The sequence below is a fragment of the Musca vetustissima genome, unplaced genomic scaffold (genome assembly GCF_032173495.1).
Source record: "Musca vetustissima isolate MV318-11 ecotype Yass unplaced genomic scaffold, APGP_CSIRO_Mvet_v1 utg34326, whole genome shotgun sequence".
NCBI lineage: Eukaryota > Metazoa > Arthropoda > Insecta > Diptera > Muscidae > Musca > Musca vetustissima.
Window position 1 is genome coordinate 92,496 of NW_026872439.1, and position 21,354 is coordinate 113,849.

Consider the following 21,354-nt stretch of genomic DNA (forward strand, 5'->3'; position numbering starts at 1 on the left):
CCGAGTCGAGATGTCACCAATCGATATATCGATCAAGTTTCTTATCAGTCCGTAATGGTTCGTTATCAGTACGATATCTGGTGAGATATTCGTGCATTGAATTATTCCATGTTGGTCGTAAAAAAATCGTCTGGTTCATAAAAACTGCGTCACATGTGATTTGAGTGACTAATACACTGCATGATTTGCGTTAGTGGTAAGCGAATGGATGAAGTGTCAAAAGCTTTGGACTTGATTCATGATTTGTTTCTTCACGTCGTATTCATATGAGTCAGACTGAGATTTCCTGGTGTGTTCCTTCAAACTTTGTTCCACCAAACCTTCGGTATTCCTTAATGAAATTCCTATATTGGACCTTTACCCCCGAGTTGTTTATTAATCGAAAATGTGATCCATGCAAAGGGATAGGGGGTATTGTATTTGTGTGTGTGCTGACGGTGGAGTTCATTGTCTCAGAGTGCAACAAGACATCAGTTCGGACGCAGTACCTCAGACTGTTACCAAAGCAACAACAGTTTTTTCTCTGTGCATGATGATAAACAACAGCTCCAACACATTTCAATGTACATAGTTAGTCAATGTCTGGAGTAATGATGCCAAGGACATTTTTTACAATACATCCTGCTAGCTGATGATGTGATGAGGCGGTAGGGCTGTGTCAACAAGACGAATAAAAGAATGCTTGGCATCGTATTTAAAGTAGCGTCTACTGCTGCAATGTTTGCTCATAAAAATTCCTCCACAGGACATCCACAACATGGAAATGTATGGATGTGTGCATCTCTGTACCATTGGTCTTAGAGATCGGGGGGAGGGAATACGAAATTGAAGGTAGTGGCAGAGGCAAGAAATACGTCGGAAACGCGCAAACTATCGACTGAGGCACTGGGGATGTTAATGGCATACCGAGCTGTTTGCGCCTTGTTGGTGTATCGGTTAGATTGGCATCTTTCGAGATGCTTGCGTAGTCGAGCGTAGCGAGGTGTACCAGAGCATGCAACGGAAAACAAAAGAATCAACTTAAATTGATTCTAAGCAACAAAGTTCAACAAAGCACGCAGCACGAATAAGGACGACACCGGTGAACTTCAAAATAATTTGCAATAAACTGATACTATTGTTTACTTTTTGGCTGCAAGATATTTGAGGATTCACATATTTGGAACGCAATCCATTCTTACAGTGTGTCTAATCTATGACCAGACGTAAAATAATAGTCTTGTTGGTGCACCTGTGAGGTGGGAAGTGTCCGTTAGTTACTAACTTTACGGTGTATGTACGTATGCATCACTTGGGTGGACTGGTGTTTGTTTTTTGTAGAGGAGCTGATTTTGTACTTCCGTTGCATTGACATTCTATACCCCAGAGTGCTTGCCACAGCGTCTCAGTGCTCTCCATGACATTCGGCATTGTTTTCTGATTTTGATTTGATTATCTTCGATAATTCGTCTCCATTGTTCGCTTTTTTGCCTCCATGGCATTTGCATTGCAATTTGAGTATTGATGCCTGATGCCGCATTTCCATTTTTTTGTTGTTGTCTCTTTTTTCATGCATGCGTAAAAATACTTGCAATTTTCGTAGACACTTCATTTATATTCGCAGCACAATTTAAGACGTATACAAAGGATGTTTCACTTGAAGATATTCCTCCATTACACTATAGGTCAAATAACCACTTTTTCTGTGCAAAATTAATAGCGGCAACAAAATCATAGTATTCGTCATGAAATTTGGTCCAACTGATTTTTTTGTTACTTGAATCGTTATTTTTGAATTTGGAAGAAATCGGTTCAGATTTGGATATAGCTCCCATATATATATTTTCGTCCGATTTTATGTAAATGGTGCACCATACTGCCAATATTGGTCCGATTTAGACAAAATTTTTAACAGAGTATTGAATTAGGTCTAGATTGGTATGTGTCAAGTTTTGTTGAAATCGGTTCAGATTTAGATATAGCTCCCATATATAGATTCGTCCAATTTTATGTAACCAGAGCACCATACTGCCAATATTGGTCCGATTGAGACAAAATATTACACAGAGTATTGAATTATGTCCAGATTGATGTATGCGAAGTTTTGTTGGAATCGTTTCTGATTTAGATATAGCTCCCATATATAGTTTCGTCCGATTTTAGGTAAATAGTGCACCAAACTGAAAATGTTTGCCGATTGGGACAAAATGTAGCACAGCGTACGGAATTTAATCGGGTTTGACATCTGTGAAGTTTTGTTGAAATCGGTACAAATTTATATATAGCACACATATATAGTTTCGTCCGATTTTATGTAAAAAGTGCACCAAGCTCCCAATAATTTTGCACAGCGTACTGAATTCAGTCCAGTTTGGCATCTATGAAGTTTTCCTGGAAATCGGTCCATATTGAGATTTTTGGTAAATGGTGCACCAAACTTTCAATATTTATGCGATTGGCATGCAATTTTCTTATAGATTTCAGAATGTCATGTGTATGGTTTTTATTTTCTCAAATAGATAGATCACATTTGTTTTTTACCCGATTCCATGTTAATGGTCATCCAAGATGGTATGTCTCTTCTATCAACAGGATATTGTACACATTATCATTTTTGTTTGTACCCAAAGTGGTAAAGAGTATCATATAGTCGATCCAGTCTGACTTTTGATATTTCCTTACTGGTTGTCTTTGAAAACATTCATCTTTCTGTGACATTTTTCCAAATTTTGCGCTAATGTTAAGCAAAATTAATGTACTATTTGCTTTAAAAATTTCTCTCTTTCATCCGAAATGTTGTCGACAGCAATTTTGCTCACTACATGTTTGAAAACAGCACCAGGTTTTTTTCTTTTTGTTACCTTCTTTTCGCCATATTTGAAAAAGTTCGATTTTTTATACGGAGGTTGCCTAGATAAAAGAGGCATTACTCGTAAAACGCAAAAAATCGCAACTTGAAATAAACATAAATTAACTCATTACTTATCACTTAATTTGTGTGCAAAATTTCAAAGAGGTCATATTGGGTCATTTTTTTTAAGAGCCTACTGAAAGTCAATCTATCAAATTACATTAACTTTTTAAATTCTTCATAGACTAAAGGGTTATTTTCAAGTATAGTGTCGCAAACATAAAAATGTTTTGATTTAATATAAAAATGCTCACTTGTACCTATATTTTCCATTTTACACTAATTAATTATTGTAAACACAATCGAAATAATACGCACTCAAAGTTGACTAAGCCCCACAGAAATATAAGCACATTTATAGAATAAATCGTATTGAGCGACTTGCACGGCCAGCTATGTAACGGTACTTTATATTTAGCACTAATAAATATCACGTGTCTCTATTCTAGAGTGTTCTAAATACAAAAACAACAACAACTTGTGGATAACGACACTTTGATTTTCTCCAATTTTGCACAGAAAACCCGGTCATTTGACCTATAGTGCATTATATGGTTTATCGTCGAACTTTTGAGAACCGAAGATAAGTTACCTGAGTGAGTTCCCAAAGGTTGAGTCATACATTCCCGGCTGATAAGTCTGTGTTTATTTGGCGTAGTACTCATACTATGAAAGGTAGCATGATTTTTCGAATTATCTTGATCTAATCGTCAATGGCCCCCTTATTAAACAGGTGTCTCAATAATTGATTTGATAAAGACACGTGACTAATGAAGTAGTTCTTTGGAGTAGTTCTCAATTTTTCTACCTAAACTAAAGTATGACATCTTTTTTTTATAATATACAAATTTAAATTCTTATATTTTATACAATGCTGTTTATTACTAAATATTGAATATGTGATATTAATACACTTACTTGAGTAGTTAGCCACTTGCCAAATATTGAAATATATTATTATTTTTAGAATAATACCTTCTAAGATATCATTAAGAAATCTTGTTAAATGGAGTAGTATAGTTTGCAATTTAAATGAAATCGGCCTTAATGGCTTCAAATTGCATTTTTGGAATAAATAAATAAATAAATAAAAACAGTAATTTGGTGTAGTTGAAGTGTGCTTCACAAATGTTTGTGGTTTTACTTTTATTTGGTTGCCTATTAAATGGAGACTGGTCTTCGCACTGATAAACATTTCCTATTATTTAGTACAACTTGTTGTTGTTGTTTACTGCCACTGATATTGAAGATGTAGAAATGGTAGAGTAAGAACCAATCGATCCTCTTTCAACTGTTGAAATGTCATCATATGTGGCAAACAAAATTGTGTGTTCCGTTTGGCATTGGGTTTTAGAATAATTCCTCACGAATTTGCCTTTTTGCCAAGGAACATTCTTAACGAAACCGGGACAAGCGCTGTGACACCATCAAAGAACGACAGGAGACAAACGAACGGAGGAACAGACAGACAGCCATACATACAAATATCCAGCCGGTTTCAAAAGCATTCATTTACTGTAAGACTTTGAAGTTGATATCGTTAAGGTCACCACGAAACCGTCAACAGCAACGCAAAATGTAGTGACATGAGCCCTGCAGAGGTTGCACAGTACGGTTGAGTGTGTGTGCTCACACTTTTGAAAATGTGCTTGTGTGTGTGTGTGTCGAGTGGTGGAAGTGTAAATCTGACTTAAAACGCACTCATTAAGCTGATTATATTGTTATCCTTTTTATTATTATTATGCATGCATTCATGCTTAAAGTGTGTAAGTGATGGGATATCGGCTGACACCCGCACAAATTCGTACACACACACACACATACGTATCCAGCCACATGGGTGTAGCGAGACATAGGAACACGAGTAAGTACGAAAGCAAGCAGACACGACCAGACTGTCATTTTTGTTAGTTTGGCTGCTAACATATTTTCCATTCATTGCGGATAATGCGGCGAGCAGTAGTCAAAGCTCTTCCGCTTTTGGAGCGTTATTTGTTCTACACACTCCTTCGAATGCAGAGCGGACCTCCTTGGCCTGACACACTCGCAAATTATTTGCATAAAGAGCGTCGCGTATAATTTAATGACTGTGCTAGCCACAAATAGCAGCGGCTGGTGGGGGATGGGATATGGAAATGCGTCATAATTATGCAAATCGTATTAGGTTCAAATGTTGTTTGCTTTTGTTATGTGCATGTTGAAACAAAAATGTCCTTTTTGTGTGGATTTGTAGAGTGTACAGTAGTGTCATGCTAGAGTGAATAAGACACCAATGGACATCAAATATATGACGATGGTATGAGTTATGTGTCCTTTGAGTATTGGACTAGAAGATCTGTAATGCAATTGAGAAATTATTCCTTTAGGTAGAAAATAGGTGGCACTGTTAACCCATTTGAAAAGCACCACTATATATATATATATATATCTATATAAAAATTGCGTGTATGTTCGTGATCGCTAAACTCAAAAACTACTGCACCGATTTGGACCAAATTGTATGTACGTGCTCTATGGGGCGTGAGGGGTGTTTCTGTGTAGTTTGAAGTTCATCCCACAGATGGCGCAATACTTAGTTTTTTTTTGCGTTTTTGCACCGTAACTCAAGAACTACTGCACCGATTTTGACCAAACTTTATGTATATGCTCTATGGGGCGTGAGGAGTGTTTCTGTTTAATTTTAAGTTTGTCCGACACATGGCGCGCTATATATCTTATTTGTGATTTGCCCGATTAGAGATTGGGTGCTTGAAATTAAAGTGGGAGTATTTTTTCAAAGTAAATTTTGAGAAAAATACGCAAAAATCTTGAAAAATATTTTTTGAATGAACAGCTGGAGCGATTTGCCTACCATTACTTGGGATATATACTATACCGATACTTTACAGGGAAGTTCCTTACCCTACATGAAATTAAAGGCAATTTATAGTGTATTTGTTACTTCCTTCAAAGTACCTAAAATCGGACAATGCCAAAATATGGACCAAAAACCAATCATTGGCTGAACCTTTAACGTATTCTAAATATTCCATGAAAAATATTCAATATTCGATCCATAAGATTACAAATAATTACAAATTACGAATCTTACATGGAGACAATTGTGCATTAAATATTCTAGGTGTCTAACTTATATTACCTCTATTGTTCCTCATGATGTAAAAAATGATTTCATTGAGAACTACAGCACTAATTTGACTCACATTTTCCTTCGGGAGTTTTTAAGTGCAGTGGAATAAAAAAATCGGAGGTTGGAGTAATCGAATGTTGTGTTACTTACACCTGATGTAACAAAGAACTTATGAATCGTATGTGATCAAAATAGGAATAGTAATTACATCATCAATACTTAATTGTCATTTCAGATAAGAGTAGTTAGTCAAAACTTGACCTTCTCCTGAAAAATTATTGGTGGAACAAATTCGACCAATTGAAATACCACACATACTGACATAAGTTAATATGTAACAATAACAATATTACTTAATATATTGGGGTATCAGTAAATGAAGGTTTACCGTCATTAGAAAAATGTTATGTATATTTTTTTATTGCGAAAATTTAATAAATTCAATGGTAAGTAGTTTCTGAAACATATTTTCCATGAATTCGTTAATTTTTACAAACCCTATATTGATGCAATTCTGATAAGGCAAAACAACGTTTGCTTTTCACGAAAACAGGTAATGTATGAGTTGGTGTCGGAACACTTAACGCCGGCACACGCCGATTAAGCACCCAATCTCTAATCGGGCAAAACACAAAGAAGCTATATATCGCGCCATCTGTCGGACGAACTTAAAATTAAACACAAAAAACACAACTCACGCCCCATAGAGCATACACGTAAAGTTTGATCAAAATCAGTAGTTCTTGAATTATGGTGAAAAATCACAAAAAAAATAATATAGCAGATGAACTTGAAACTGCACAGAAACACTCCTCACGCCCCATAGAGCATGTACATACAATTTGGTCCAAATCGGTGCAGTAGTTATATATATATATATATATGTGTGTAGCGATTTGTAAATTGAGGAAATTCATTTGCTTATGCTTTGAAGGATTTATGTAATTACATTTATTTTTTAATTTTATAGAAGAAATTTTAGAAAACTGTGGCACAGACTAAATGTGTTTGCAACGAACCATATATAGAAAAGATAGACCCATACTTACTTTTTATTATATATGTACATAGAATTATTTTTCAGTCGATTTATGCATGTCCCTCCATCCATGTATTATTTTAAACAAGTTACATGCCACCATTATGATCCGAACGGGATGAAATTTGGAAAAGTGCATCCAATTGGGATTTTATTTGGCGCATAGACGATTCCTGTTGACATTTGTCAAAATCGGTTCAGACTTATATATAGATCCCATCTATTTTTCTTTATTTACACTTTATTTTGCATTAAGTATTGAATAGATTCTAGAATGATGTATCCTGTTCTTGTCCGGTCAAGTTTTTTTTTTTTTTTTTTTAATTTCTAAAAAAAAAAATGTTCAAAAATGTTAATTACATTTATTTTTTAATTTTATAGAAGAAATTTTAGAAAACTGTGGCACAGACTAAATGTGTTTGCAACGACCAAAAAGAAACGAGATAGACCCATAGTTACTTTTTATTATATATGTACATAGAATTATTTTTCAGTCGATTTATGCATGTCCCTCCATCCATGTATTATTTTAAACAAGTTACATGCCACCATTATGATCCGAACGGGATGAAATTTGGAAAAGTGCATCCAATTGGGATTTTATTTGGCGCATAGACGATTCCTGTTGACATTGGTCAAAATCGGTTCAGACTTATATATAGATCCCATATATTTTTCTTTATTTACACTTTATTTTGCATTAAGTATTGAATAGATTCTAGAATGATGTATCCTGTTCTTGTCCGGTCAAGTTTTTTTTTTTTTTTTTTTAATTTCTAAAAAAAAAAATGTTCAAACGCTTCAGTCGTCCACAAAAGCTATGACGAAGAAATCTTCGACATCGTCGTCGTCACACATTGTTACGGAATACCAAAAATGTTTCAATAGTTATCGATAAATGTCGACAACGACATAGGGAATACCAATTTGCAAAAGACGACTCTCTTCGACGTCGTTTCGTGTCGACGACGACATACGGAATAGGGGTGATACACATTTTCTTGAACAACTAGTGAGCCATCTTAAACACATAGAAAATTTCCTATTTTGAATAAGTCCCACATACGGCACGACGAAAACTTACGCGGCCAGGAAATAAAGTTATATATGCTGGAGTTGTGTGGCATGTGGCAGAGTCTTGTAATGACCTTTTCAATAACTCGAGGATTCTTAGAACCCCGCCGTGAGAAATGTGCTTCATGGCTGAAGAAAGTGTTATTTAAAAAAAAAATCCGTCCACCGCCTGTTGTTCAAGCAACCATTCGACGATGACTTCAATTTTTGCGTGAGCGGAACTTTATATGGATATAGGCGGGTCTTCGGTAACACTTTCCTTACATCAGCGATATTTTCAGCGGAACTTGCGAAATATTTGTAACCGCTCCAGTCTCTTCAAATTTCTTCACAATTTTGACGATTGCTTTTAACAGCACGATACGTGGCTGTGGCAGAACCACCATTTTTCAAAAATATGTATTCATAATTTGTATGCGTTGTAAGATATTGATGCGACCTATTTTCGTCAATGTCAGAGTTTCAATTGTTGAAAAATTGGTTCAACAACTTAGTTTGACAGATGACGAATTCCAACCTAATACTTTTGAAACCACGAAATGGGCCTGTTACTCCCACATTGGTAAGTTAGGTGTAGTCTTTCGGCTTAAAATTATCAAATTCCTTATAGCACTACAGGTTACATATTTTTAGTTTTATAACAAATGACCTTAGGTTGTCTAATCGAACCGTTCCGCGTATGGTGCATCATACCAAAACCTGGACGCTTTGTTACATTTCGTTCAAATATGTACGATTTGTATGAGAAATTACACATGACCGGCATGGTAACATCGAATGAATTTTAGTTACCCACAATTAACTTAACAGGCATTTCATGTCAATATATTTTGAGTTTTGTCTGGAGCATGGCAGAGCATAATGCTTGATGGGCGTTTTGTTTTCGCAATTATATTTTGTTCCCTGTCACTCTCCGATTGGGGGCAACCCACTTCCCATATCTCTTTCGTAGTGGCGGAAGAAGTCAATGCGAATATGGTTCGTCCCCAAGGGAATGCAGGCCATGCATTGGCTGTCAATGTGGTTGTGCTTGACAATGAAAATATAAACGAAGGATATCACACTCCATAGTAGATACCCCCTCCCCACCACTCTGATGTTGTTGTCAACTATATTATGGTAATTAGATTTTTTGGCCAGACAATGTTTTTAATGTGGCTTTCTGTCGACGACCAAAGAAAAAATAGCCTGCCTTCATTTGAGTCTAACCCAGGCGGTGATGGTTCGGTTATGGTGACTACGCCAACGCCGATGATGACGATTATCACAGAACAACAGAGTGAAAGTATTTCATAGCTTGTTCGAGGTAACTCCTAGTGTAGCGACAACAAAGGCTTTGTACGAAAGTCACGTGGAGTGGGAAGTGCGTCATATGGCCGTAAGTGTTGTTTTTTCTTTGTTGGTAGTGCTATTCTTCTGTCAGTTCGTCTTGTTTTTGAGGGCTGTTGCAACAATATGTTGCCGGCGTTGTCGGTTTAGTTTAATGCTGAAAAATTAATATTTTGTTCAATGTTCAACAACAGCCCGTAAGTGGAACAGCCTGTGCCGACGAAATCACCAAACCCGGTGCCTTGCAGTTCTTGGCATGAAGGTGGTTGGCCATTATGAATATAAAGATGATGATTCCTTCCTGGGCCAATTCTTAAGGGTTGTTCAGACGCAATGTTTATGTTCCGCAAATAAGTAGTGTCATTGCTATAAAAATTAACTGCAGACGGTGTTGAATTTTCCTCCGATTTCCCCAAGTGCCCATTAAAAGCTCCATCGTCCCCATCTAGCTTTGTCATGGGGAGAACAAATAACTGTTGAGGAGACGGGGGATAGCGGGGTAACCCTGTATGATGCTAAGAAAATACAATTTAAAAAAGGTTTCGTATGAAGCCGGTGAGACAGACAAGGGTGTCATTGTCTAGGCAGACCGTTTTATGGTACGTATGGGGTACGCTCGAAATGAAATGCTTAAATAGAAATGGGAAATGGAATTTTCACCTTTTTATTATGGCAAAAAACAACAAGTCAAGAATCATAATGCCCAATGGGATATTTCAGTATGCGTATGAGAGGAATTCGGTCGGCTTTCTTAAGCCAGAAAAAATCCTTACTCAGCGAAGGTGATTTATGAAGGTTCGTTCAAGCGGCACTGAGATGTTAAGTTGGAGAACGGAAAAACGATGGTCTCTCGTTTGAAGTGGGACGAATGAATATCAACATTTTTAAATTAACCCTGACAGTAGAGGTTGAACCAAACGTCATGACTTGTTGGCCATAATCGTTGTATCGTCGTTTATTGTGTTGTTGTTGCTGTTTGGTGGTGGTGGTTGAGTATTTGTTGTTTTAAGGGAGGACAGTTGTGGCAGATTTAGTTTTAATTAAATTGCAACATGATTTATATTTTTGGGCATATATGATGAATAATTTCGTGACATTCTTGTGTTGTGTTTGTTTTAATTTTTATTTGCAGAAAGTCATGATTTTAACGTTGCATGACTTGTTCGTTTGGCCAAAGGCGATTTTTCCTAATATAAACGAGGTGTAACCGTTTTCGTTGATTCTAAGCTTCTGTAATGGATTTGAGTCTGTAGTTTTTAATTATTTATTAAAAAAAACAATTATATCCTAATATATTTCAGATAATAAGAAATTCTAGATCGTTGAACTCTGTCATGTATTAACAACCCAGATCAACCCTACTCCCATGAACCCGGTTTACAATGAAGACAATTTCTATAAAGTCTCGTTTGTTTAAACAATTTTACTTGACAATAAGCATTATTGTTCAGCAAAAACGCATTACGAATGAGAAGTACACCCCGCTATGAGCATTGTTTGTCAGTGTGTTTGGTGTATTTTGTGTATCATTTAGTTAATAATATTTGTTATTTATCTTGGCATTTTCCGTGAGCCACGTGTCACGGCGTTAATTTAGTTTATTGGCAATAAATTCCTGGTCGTCCCTTGCAATAAACCTGATGTTGACATCCAATCCATTTGGCCGAACCAAAAAAGAACGTGTGTCAAGTGGTTCTCATGACGAATTTTAATTGAATTAAAAGTGTTTATGCGGCATACATATCAATCTGAATCAGAGGATGTTTGCAAATGGTAACATCTAATTAAAAAAAATATATAATGAACCAATTTGAATAGCTTTTCACCGTTTTAAAACGAAAATGTGTAAAAAGAGCATGTAAACATTTCTCTCGATACATTTATTTACCTCACTGTGAGTTTATATATTTTTTGTAAAATGTATACTCTCTTCGAATCACCCTACATATACATATATATGTTTGTTCCCAGTTGAGTTTATGTTTTCCCATATGTTAATCTGAAACACAAACGACGTCGTATTTGTTTGATTTTATGTGAATTAAAAATTTCCACCCTTAATTTAGAAAAAACAATGGAAGAAATGTGACGACGAGTTTATCAACTCGGCAGAATTCATTTCGTTGTTGTGGATATGACGTTCGTCGAAGGATACACATTTCATTACCATTGGAAGTTAAATACATTTTGTGATTATCACAGAGGATAATTCTAAAATGAAAGATATTTATTTTCAAATTTATGTCGGAATGGGAAAAATTCTGAATGAATTATGAATTAATTATGTATTTGTTTCAAATGACAATGCAATCTCATTTGCAGATTACTTAATTCTGATCCTATTGAATAGTAAGCAACAAATCATATCAACTCATGTTCACAAGGCTATGACTTTTAAGCAACATTGCATCCTAGCGTAATGTTTTGATGAGTTTCTACCTATGTGTTACAGTACATTTAGTAGAAGATCCTGACGTAATGAGCTAATGAGTAATTGTTTTTTTGAAATGCTTATTTTTTTGCAATATATATATATATATCGGAGCTTTTGATCGCAGCTTAACAATTAAACCACGTCTATTCACGGAGCTTAATAATATATATATATATATATATTAATATATATATGGGCGGGTCTTAAGAATTAAAACACGCCTTTGGATATTAATAAATAGAATAAAAATTATGCCACACCTATAGACGGAGCATAAGAATGAAGTCACGCCTTTGGGCGGAGCTTAATACATAAAATAAGAATTAAACCATGCGGAGCTTAGTAATTAAACCACGCCTTTGCGTGGAATAAGTCACGCCTTTTGGGCGGAGCGTAAGAATGAAACCACGCCTATTGGGCGGAGCGTAAGAATGAAATCACGCCTATTGGGCGGAGCTTTATAATTAAACCACGCCTTTTGGGCGGAGCTTTATAATTAAACCACGCCTTTTGGGCGGAGCTTTATAATTAAACCACGCCTTTGGGAGGAGCTTAATTAATAAGTCACTCCCTTTGGGCGGTGCTTAAAATAAAATAAGTATTAATCCACGCCTTTGGGCGGAGCTTAAGAGTTAAACCACGCCTTTGGGCGGAGCTTAAGTGTTAAACCACGCCTTTGGGCGGAGCTTAAGTGTTAAACCACGCCTTTGGGCGGAGCTTAAGTGTTAAACCACGCCTTTGGGCGGAGCTTAAGTGTTAAACCACGCCTTTGGGCGGAGCTTAAGTGTTAAACCACGCCTTTGGGCGGAGCTTAAGTATTAATCCACGCCTTTGGGCGGAGCTTAAGAGTTAAACCACGCCTTTGGGCGGAGCTTAAGTGTTAAACCACGCCTTTCGGCGGAGATTAAGAGTTAAACCACATCTATGGGTGGAGCTAAATAGTGAAACCACATCTATGGGTGGAGCTAAATAGTGAAACCACGTCTATGGGCGGAGCTTATCAAATAAACCACGCCTTATGGCGAAGCTTAACAAATACGCCATGTCTATTGGGTGGAGCATAGGAATTTAGCCACGCCTTTTAGGCAGATCTTTAGAATGAACGCAATAGTTAACATTTTTGAATATAAATCAACATTATTTTTCTTTTATTACCTAGATTTGTAAAATTATACACAAACGACTTTGGAAACTATTCTCAATATGCTTAGAAACCAATACTATTTTATGACGAAGAGATGAATGATGGCTAAGGATGAAAATAATTTATCAAAGGTACCTCATGCACGATGTAATTTATATGGGGATGTTGCTTGGAATTTATTTATTTGTTCACGAACAACCTGTAATACTTTTGTGTTCCGATTAGTTTCTGTTGTTGTAGTTCAGGGATACCCCTGCAATCGCAATTTGCTGTTGCAACAAAACCACCCAAGCATGAAATGTTGTGGCTGGTTCCCCCAATCTTATAAAAGAAGTAGAAAGCCCGCAAACGCATCTAAACACTCTAACCACCAACATGGTTGTGCATTCCTGGAATTGGCCATGGTAACCGCAAAATTTTATTAAAGCTTAGGTAGTACCCCCGCCCCCTCATTTCATGAAACGCGGCTGTTGTGGCTATGCGTGTGTCACGACGTGTGCACTTGTAATTCACTTAAGCGCCGTTGTTGTTATTATTTTTTTCTTTGTTATCCTTTGGAAAAAGTTATTCAATTTGGATGTAATGACAGTCGGCCGTTGCTGAGTAGCGCGGTGCTTCAGTTCAATTTAAAGAAGAGGCAAATAAATAAATTGCCATGAATTCTGGATCTTTAATTAAATGCGATATCCATAGGCTGGCAGGACTCGGGATGTCTGTTTTTCTATGCAACGCTTAAGTATGAAAGCCAAGAGCTGGAACAGTACCATATTGCATGTATGATTTATGCCAGCGAACGTACGTCTGGCTGTGGATCTTTAATGGCAGTAATGGCAGACATATGCTCTTTATGTGTATGCGTGTATCGAAACTAACGTAAAATGTTATCTCTCGCGGTGGTGTAAGGGACGGGCGCTTGAGTTTGAAATTTAAAAGACATGTTGGGCTAAAATGTGAGATTGAATTCATTTTATTTTTTACTACCAACCACACCAATCTAAAGGTGATTTTCTTAGGTATGGGATTTGTATCTCATATAATATTTAGATGGTCGAAGTATGTAGGGGAGACTGGGGCACCTTCGGCACTTTTTTTAGAGCTCTATATCTCAGTACTTATTCAACATATATAAAAACTTTATGGCTGATTATTGTCCTCTGACTCTTAATTATAAAAAATAGTACCAAAAAGATATAAAAAATAGTATTAGTTAAAAAATTTTACAGTTTTGTAAAAAAAGTCAAATTTGCCGAATGTGCCCCAACCCGGGGTAGCTTCGGCATTTGATGGGGCACATTCGGCACCATAGTCATAGCCGGGTAATTGTCATCGCTATCAGACTGGTTGAAATTCTGATCCTCTAAAGGCTCTATTTGGTTTTAATAAGCCACACAATGTTTGAATTATATGGCTTTATTTTCTAGCGGCGGACGTTTACATCTCAAGGTCGCACACACCATCAGAAATAGGGGTTTTCTATCGCATTTGCGTCAATACAAGCACGTTTGATCTTAAATATGCAATTTCGAGCCATATTAAAGGATTAGTTTTAAAGACAAACTCAAAAACATTTTAAGGAAATAATATTGCACAATCTGTATATGGCCGAATGTGCCCCATTGTAAAATGCCGAATGTACCCCGAATGTACTTTTTATAGTTTTTTTCATTTTTTTCGATCAGATTTCTAAAACATTATATTTTTAAACATTTTTGTAATAACACACATCGTAGTTAACCACTTTTTAATAATATTGTCTTAAAAATTTTAAAAGTTTTATACACGAAATACTTACGAAATGGGATTGAAATATTACAGAAACATCTATAAAAATACAAAAACCTGTGTATCTAAATAAGCTTATTAGCTAGAAATTTCAAACTTTGTGTCAGTTATTTATTTCGATATTCGATACCTATGCATCGAAACTAGTGATGTACGGTGAGAGCTTCATATCGAAAACGCGATTGCCGAAGGTGCCCTGATGCCGAAGGTGCCCCAGTCTCCCCTACTATATTTGAGTTTTAGACATTCGGCTTACAAGTGAATTTTTTTGGATTTGAAATGAATTGGAGAATTTCCGAATGTATGTATGTCCACGCATTTGTACTCACACCTACATGCATTACTTTTACTGTGATGTGCTTTATTTGATTTTAGTTGTTTTGTATGTAGTTGGTGTCGTACATGTTAAAATTATGATATTAATTCAAATTTGTAGCATGGTCTGTTAATGCTGTATGGCGATACAGCTGCTTCATTAGATTACACTGAAGATTAGATTCTTCTACAAACCATAACCGAAAAAGGCAATTATAAATACAATTGATCCTTCGAGAGATATCGTGCACACCAGTCAGATACATGGACGGACGAACAGTTGTAAAGCACTCCAAATTGTCTGAAACGCATTTGGTCTAATAAACTTGGGGTCTAACTCTGATATTTCACCATTATTCTTAGGGGTGAGGGCATAATTAGGGGTTTTACGCAACTTTAGCATGTTTTTTTTCAAATATAATTCTGCGATACTCGAAATAGGAGTTTCATTATTTTCATTAGCCTTTGACATCAATGGGTAACATATTTTATGCTGCAAAGTTTAGATACTTCTATAATTTCAATGATTCTGATGCGTTGGAATCTCCGTATTTGGGAACAAACAATGACTATTGAGTGTTTAGTAAAAACGTTCAATCGAAGTGTTTAAAATTTGCTTTTATTGGCTGTTCAAAGTCAATAGCACCCATATGAAATAAATATACAATGCTTCGAAAGGAGACTTCCAGGGCCGTTACAACACCCGTGTATGTCAAATGTGTTCTTGGTGAAAAATAACCAAATCACGGGATACGGCACAGCTGTTGAATTTACATTTCTATAGCCCGTGCCAAAATGAGGACAACTCTTTGCATGTCCATTTGCCCACCAAAAGTTCGTCCGGGTTATTTGTATTCATTCATATTCGCCAAGAAAGTTGTTCTTTGCATGTGGCAACATGCACACGGACATATGTACGTGGATTACAATGACGGGCAATTTGGGGCAAGGGGATGACCATTACTTTATGATTATTTCTCGTTTCAGTTATTTTTATTTCTGTTCCCTCTAGTTATGGGTGTGTGTGTGTGTTTGATTGTAAGTTTTCCCAACACTTTGTATGCCCTACAAGGCAATGGATTTGCCATAAATCCACACACACGTATATACATGTGGGAGCACTTGTTTCTCTTCTAGAGGTAAATACATAAAACATTGTAAAAGTATGCAACGCATACACACCAACACACATCGTTTATTCACGTATGGATAGATGTAGATTTTAAACATCAAGTTTACAGTTTCACACTTTCCATTAGTTAACGTGTATTGAAAATTACAGAAATTCATGATTTTTTTTATTTTATTTTGAAAACAAAGATCGGAAAAAATGGAATGAGACAAAACGAAACACAACAGACTGTCTAGTGGAAATAAAAACGACTTGTAAAATCCCTATGAATTTTATTCTACATTTCAGGCACATTTGCGCCGATTTATATTTATTTGTAAATATAAATATTTCGTTTGGAGTGGATTTTGGTTCGACGGAAAAAAATTGAATTTACAGTTTTTAAGAAAAATCTCTAGCGTTATCTGAGTAAATATAACTAAAATTGGTCTCGGATTCTGTATCGAAAATAAACCGCTTGTAGAGTGCAACAAAATGATCCATTTTGTATGAGAAAAGTTGTGTGCTCAATGTGGACGTTAATTTGACATTTGAATTCGTAGTTGTTTGTAATTTTGTTTATTTGTTTTCAGTTTTTTCTTTACACACACTCACATTCACACAAAACGGAAACACAAATATTCACTTTTAAAACCGTAAAGCACAGTCTATGAGTGTTTGTGTGCGTGTGTGTTTGCGAATTTATAGTTGCGCCAGACAATTCGGAACAACGACATCTGTAAATGTCATTTTTGCAATATTGCAATTTATTTGAATGCTGCTAAATCTGCCCAACTTGTTTGATTGTACAAATGGCTGTGTAAGTGTGCATTCGGGTATATGTGTTGGTTTTTAGTAGAGTAGAGTAGAGTAGAGGATGTGAATGTAATTTGTTAAATTTTATTACTTCATTTCACTTTAATAAAATGTCACTTTTTATTATTTTGCACTCGTCTATTTGCAACACCTCACCCCACCACACATCTCCCCTCGCCGCCTCTTCATGGTCGATTCCCTCCACAACAGACAATGATGTGCTAAATGATAGCTGAGAAACAAACAAACAAACGTTGTCAGCATCATCAGCGTCAGCAGCAACATCATCAGCAACTGAATTACATAGTAGCTGGGAAGAGGAAAACTTTTTAATCACATTTAACTTTTGTTTAATAATCATCACACAAATCGCTTCTTGTTGCAAAAATCATACGCACCCGAGAACTCCTGTTTGTGTGTGTGTATGTGTTTAAAAAACACATACTTATGCATGGGGAGAAGGGAAACCCAAACAAATATTGGGGCTACCATGTTGCTTAAATGCATGACTTTAGCCACGATCCAAAGCGAAAGGAAAGCTACACCAAAAATAGGAAAATGGGAATATGAAATCCCTTTTTTTTAAACAAGTGGTATGAAAGGGATCTCTCCATTGACCCTCATTGGGGTTTTTTTAGTTTTCGTTTGGAATTTGTTCCTAGAAGCTACAATTAAGACCCAAACACGGTTTAGCTGGGCAAAATAAATTGCTGACTGGCCATGCGAAATGTTTCAGAAAATGTTTCAGTTCTCAACCAAAGAACTGCAAAAATTGTTTCCCCATCCAAATTTGGTTTAACTAATATTTGAGTAAACATAAAACTACCAAAGATTAATTTTAATTATCACCACCAACATTTTCTTAAGTCTGTGTTGCTGCATGAGGTGTGCATGTGAAGGGTTGTTGTGGTTGGGTAAAGGACTTCAGTTTGAAATGATCCAAATATGTTTAAAGGATTTCCAAGTGAGTTTGTGTGCCTGTTAAGAAGTTTTCGATTTTACCAAATGAACAAAACGGAATGAAACAAATTCTAGATCCCGTTTCAAGTTTCCCATAGTGATATGAACCTCTGCACATTCGTGGTGAACACGCAAAAAAATTCCCTTGAATTTCCTGCATCGAACTCCCCTCTCACACACATTGGCTGTACTCGTATATATGTGTGTGTGGGTGAGTGTATTTGTTTATGTTATTCTACCAATGATTGTCTTCAAGTTTTATTAGCAAACAGAGATTTGCTGTTAATCTATTCACAAAAAGTTTAGTTTTTATAACTGAACAAATAATTTGAAAAGTTTTTATGTGGCAAGCAACGAAAGAAATACATTGTCGCATAAATCTGAGGCCCTGTAAATTTTGTTTCGTGTCTTAAACTTTTCCAGGACATTTCATAAGTCAGACCACATACAAATAACCTTCTGGCTAAAAGTAAATATGCCAATATTTATGCGGATATTGATAGCTTCTAAATTGTGCTAGCTATGAAATAATATTCAATATTTTCCAAAATATATCATTTTGGGCAAAGTAAGGAGACAAAATTTTCTAAACGAAAATGATGGAGATTTAAATCAGAAATGTGACTAAAAAGGTAATCAAATACACCATCACCTAAAATGCAAATGAATAAATTATTGTTTTTTGTTCGTTCTACATGTTCACACAATATATTAGATATCTACCGCTATAAACGTCGAGTTTCATTTGTTAATGAAAAATATGTAACTATCAAAATATATGTCAATGGTGCACGAACGGTGCTACTTTTGTCAGATCAGACCGATTTCCAACGGTTTAATTTAAACTAAGCAACGAAGATGCTATGATGCGAAATGTATGATACGGAAATTCTACCAAGATATATAAGATATTAGAATCCTAAATTCTGTTTTTTTCGATTTTTAAGGGAATACGAGTTGTGAAAGCCAAGCTCCGTCTTTAGAGGACCTTCTTGATTTCAACCGACTGGCAAGGACCCTGAAATATGTATTACTACAAAAAAAATCGATATATTCGTTATGGGAGGTGAAATTTATAAAACATCACATTCCTAAAGAAGTTCTCAAATAATTCGTTAAATAAGTGTTCTGTTCACAGTTACCGAATTCAATTGAGATGCATCCATATCAAATATTTTAAAACCATTTCTATCACATCTCTGTTTCGATAACATTATCCCAAGAAGTCGCAACTTTAATTTGTAATTGATATCGTCACGATGAGAAATTGCACAGCCAGAAAATGTCTCCTATATTCGCTCAAATTTTGTGGCATGTAGAAACCGCATATTCCGTCTGGTTGAAACCCCAAATTTTCCCCAAGTGGTATTCATCAATAGGAGATAAAAAAACGGCTATCATACCACCCTGAAGTGAAGGGTATTTGAGTGTTGCGAAATACTTTAAACTGTTTTTATCTGGTTTCTTTTGGCAATTTCACGTGAGAATTGGCGATAGTTTTCACCGTTTCGTCCATCTGCAACACCATCTGGTATTTTGAATATATTTATTTTTTTATATTTGTGTATATACTGTCTTATTAATAGTATTTAGTATCCACACAACAGACAAGACCATCACTCTTCTTCTATTCATAAAATGTCGTCATACTATTAAGAGCGAAGGCAGCAGATTTGCATTTGCTGCAAACAATGATACATAAATCACAGTCCTGCTGTTGTTGTTTTATAAACGGGAATGCGAATTTACGCATTCACGTTTATGGCCAAGACACTCTGCTTTCCATTTTTGGCAACAATTAATAACCTGAACTGTCTGAAAAAGCAAAAATGGCTTGAGGAAGATAAATGAATTAGCATGGATATAGCCAATCTTTGAATAGGTACGTCCGCAGACCAACGTGTACTGCAATGTGTCCATGTGTGTTTGAGTGCATGTTGTACATGCACATGGATGTGCTGCATTTATGTAGCATCTTTTGCTTGGAAAAACTCAACGGGTCAAATTGTTGGAATTTTGTGAAGCAAACAACTGAAAATGCCACCTTGCTGATATACGAATCGGGGTATTGCCATATTTTCTTGCCGAATAAAACTGGGTTAAGACTTTGTTGGTCTCGCTCGAAAGTACAGAGTTCATTTGTTGGTGGCTGTGCTTCATTATGCTGGGGTATCTTTGCCTCCTGCTGTGCGATGATTGCTACATATCTTGACCATTTTTCAATTTTTGCGCTGTATAACGTCCTTAAATACGCTTCTGATATTTATATACTTTACACACATCCGGCATACATGTACATATAATACATACATATGTATATGAGTGTGGGTGGGATTGTGAGTTTCACATCTTGTAAAGTAAGAAATGAAACGATATATTTACACCAAGCTGTCGGTGTTGGTGTCGGAGAGTTCCTTTTGCCGGTTGTTCAGTTGCTTTGTATGCGTCAGCACTATTACCATCCATTGCAGGTGCAACAAAAATTCCAAGCAAGGAGTATTCTTTGAAAATAAAAATATTGCTTCGAGAAATAACGAAAAAGTAAAAAATCGCAACTTTATTTGAGTATTTCGGTGTATTTGTTGCGTAATTTCATGATTATTTTCTCTATTTGAAAGTTGCGACTACACATGGGCAATATTGCCAAATTTTTAACATAGCCGAAGCCGAAGTTCACATTTTTATACCCCTGGAATTATTAATGTGTAAGAATACAATTAAATTGTTTTGTATAAATTGATCTGTCGTTAGAAACTTTTCATGATATTGACCTCTAAAGTTTATTTGCGTGGAGGCTTTGCAATATAAGAAATTGCAAATCTTTGTTTTATGTTTTTTTCTCGATTTTTAATAAAGCCACGTGAAATGAGTGGCCATCGTGCCAAGTTTCGTTAGAAACTTTTCATGATATTGACCTCTAAAGTTTATTTGCGTGGAGGCTTTGTCTACTTCAATATAAGAAATGGTGAAAAACGGGGGAAGCAAATCTTTGTTTTATGTTTTTTTCTCGATTTTTAATAAAGCCACGTGAAATGAGTGGCCATCGTGCCAATGAAAAATTTTAAGCAATAAAATGAAGATTACGTCCTTTCAGTATCGATTTTCGAATAACACCTGCATCTCGATTTTGAGTGTTTTTGAAAAAAGTATTAAATTAAAAATAAATATTATGACATTATTTTATCTCAATATCTTGTTTGTGGTGCCGTGGTTTTTAGATATTTTAAATAAATCTTTTGGTGGATATACGTCTTTTATACAATTAAACTAATTATGTAACATCCTATATTTTTTCATATTTAGCGAAGATGTGCAACATGTTCGCAATTA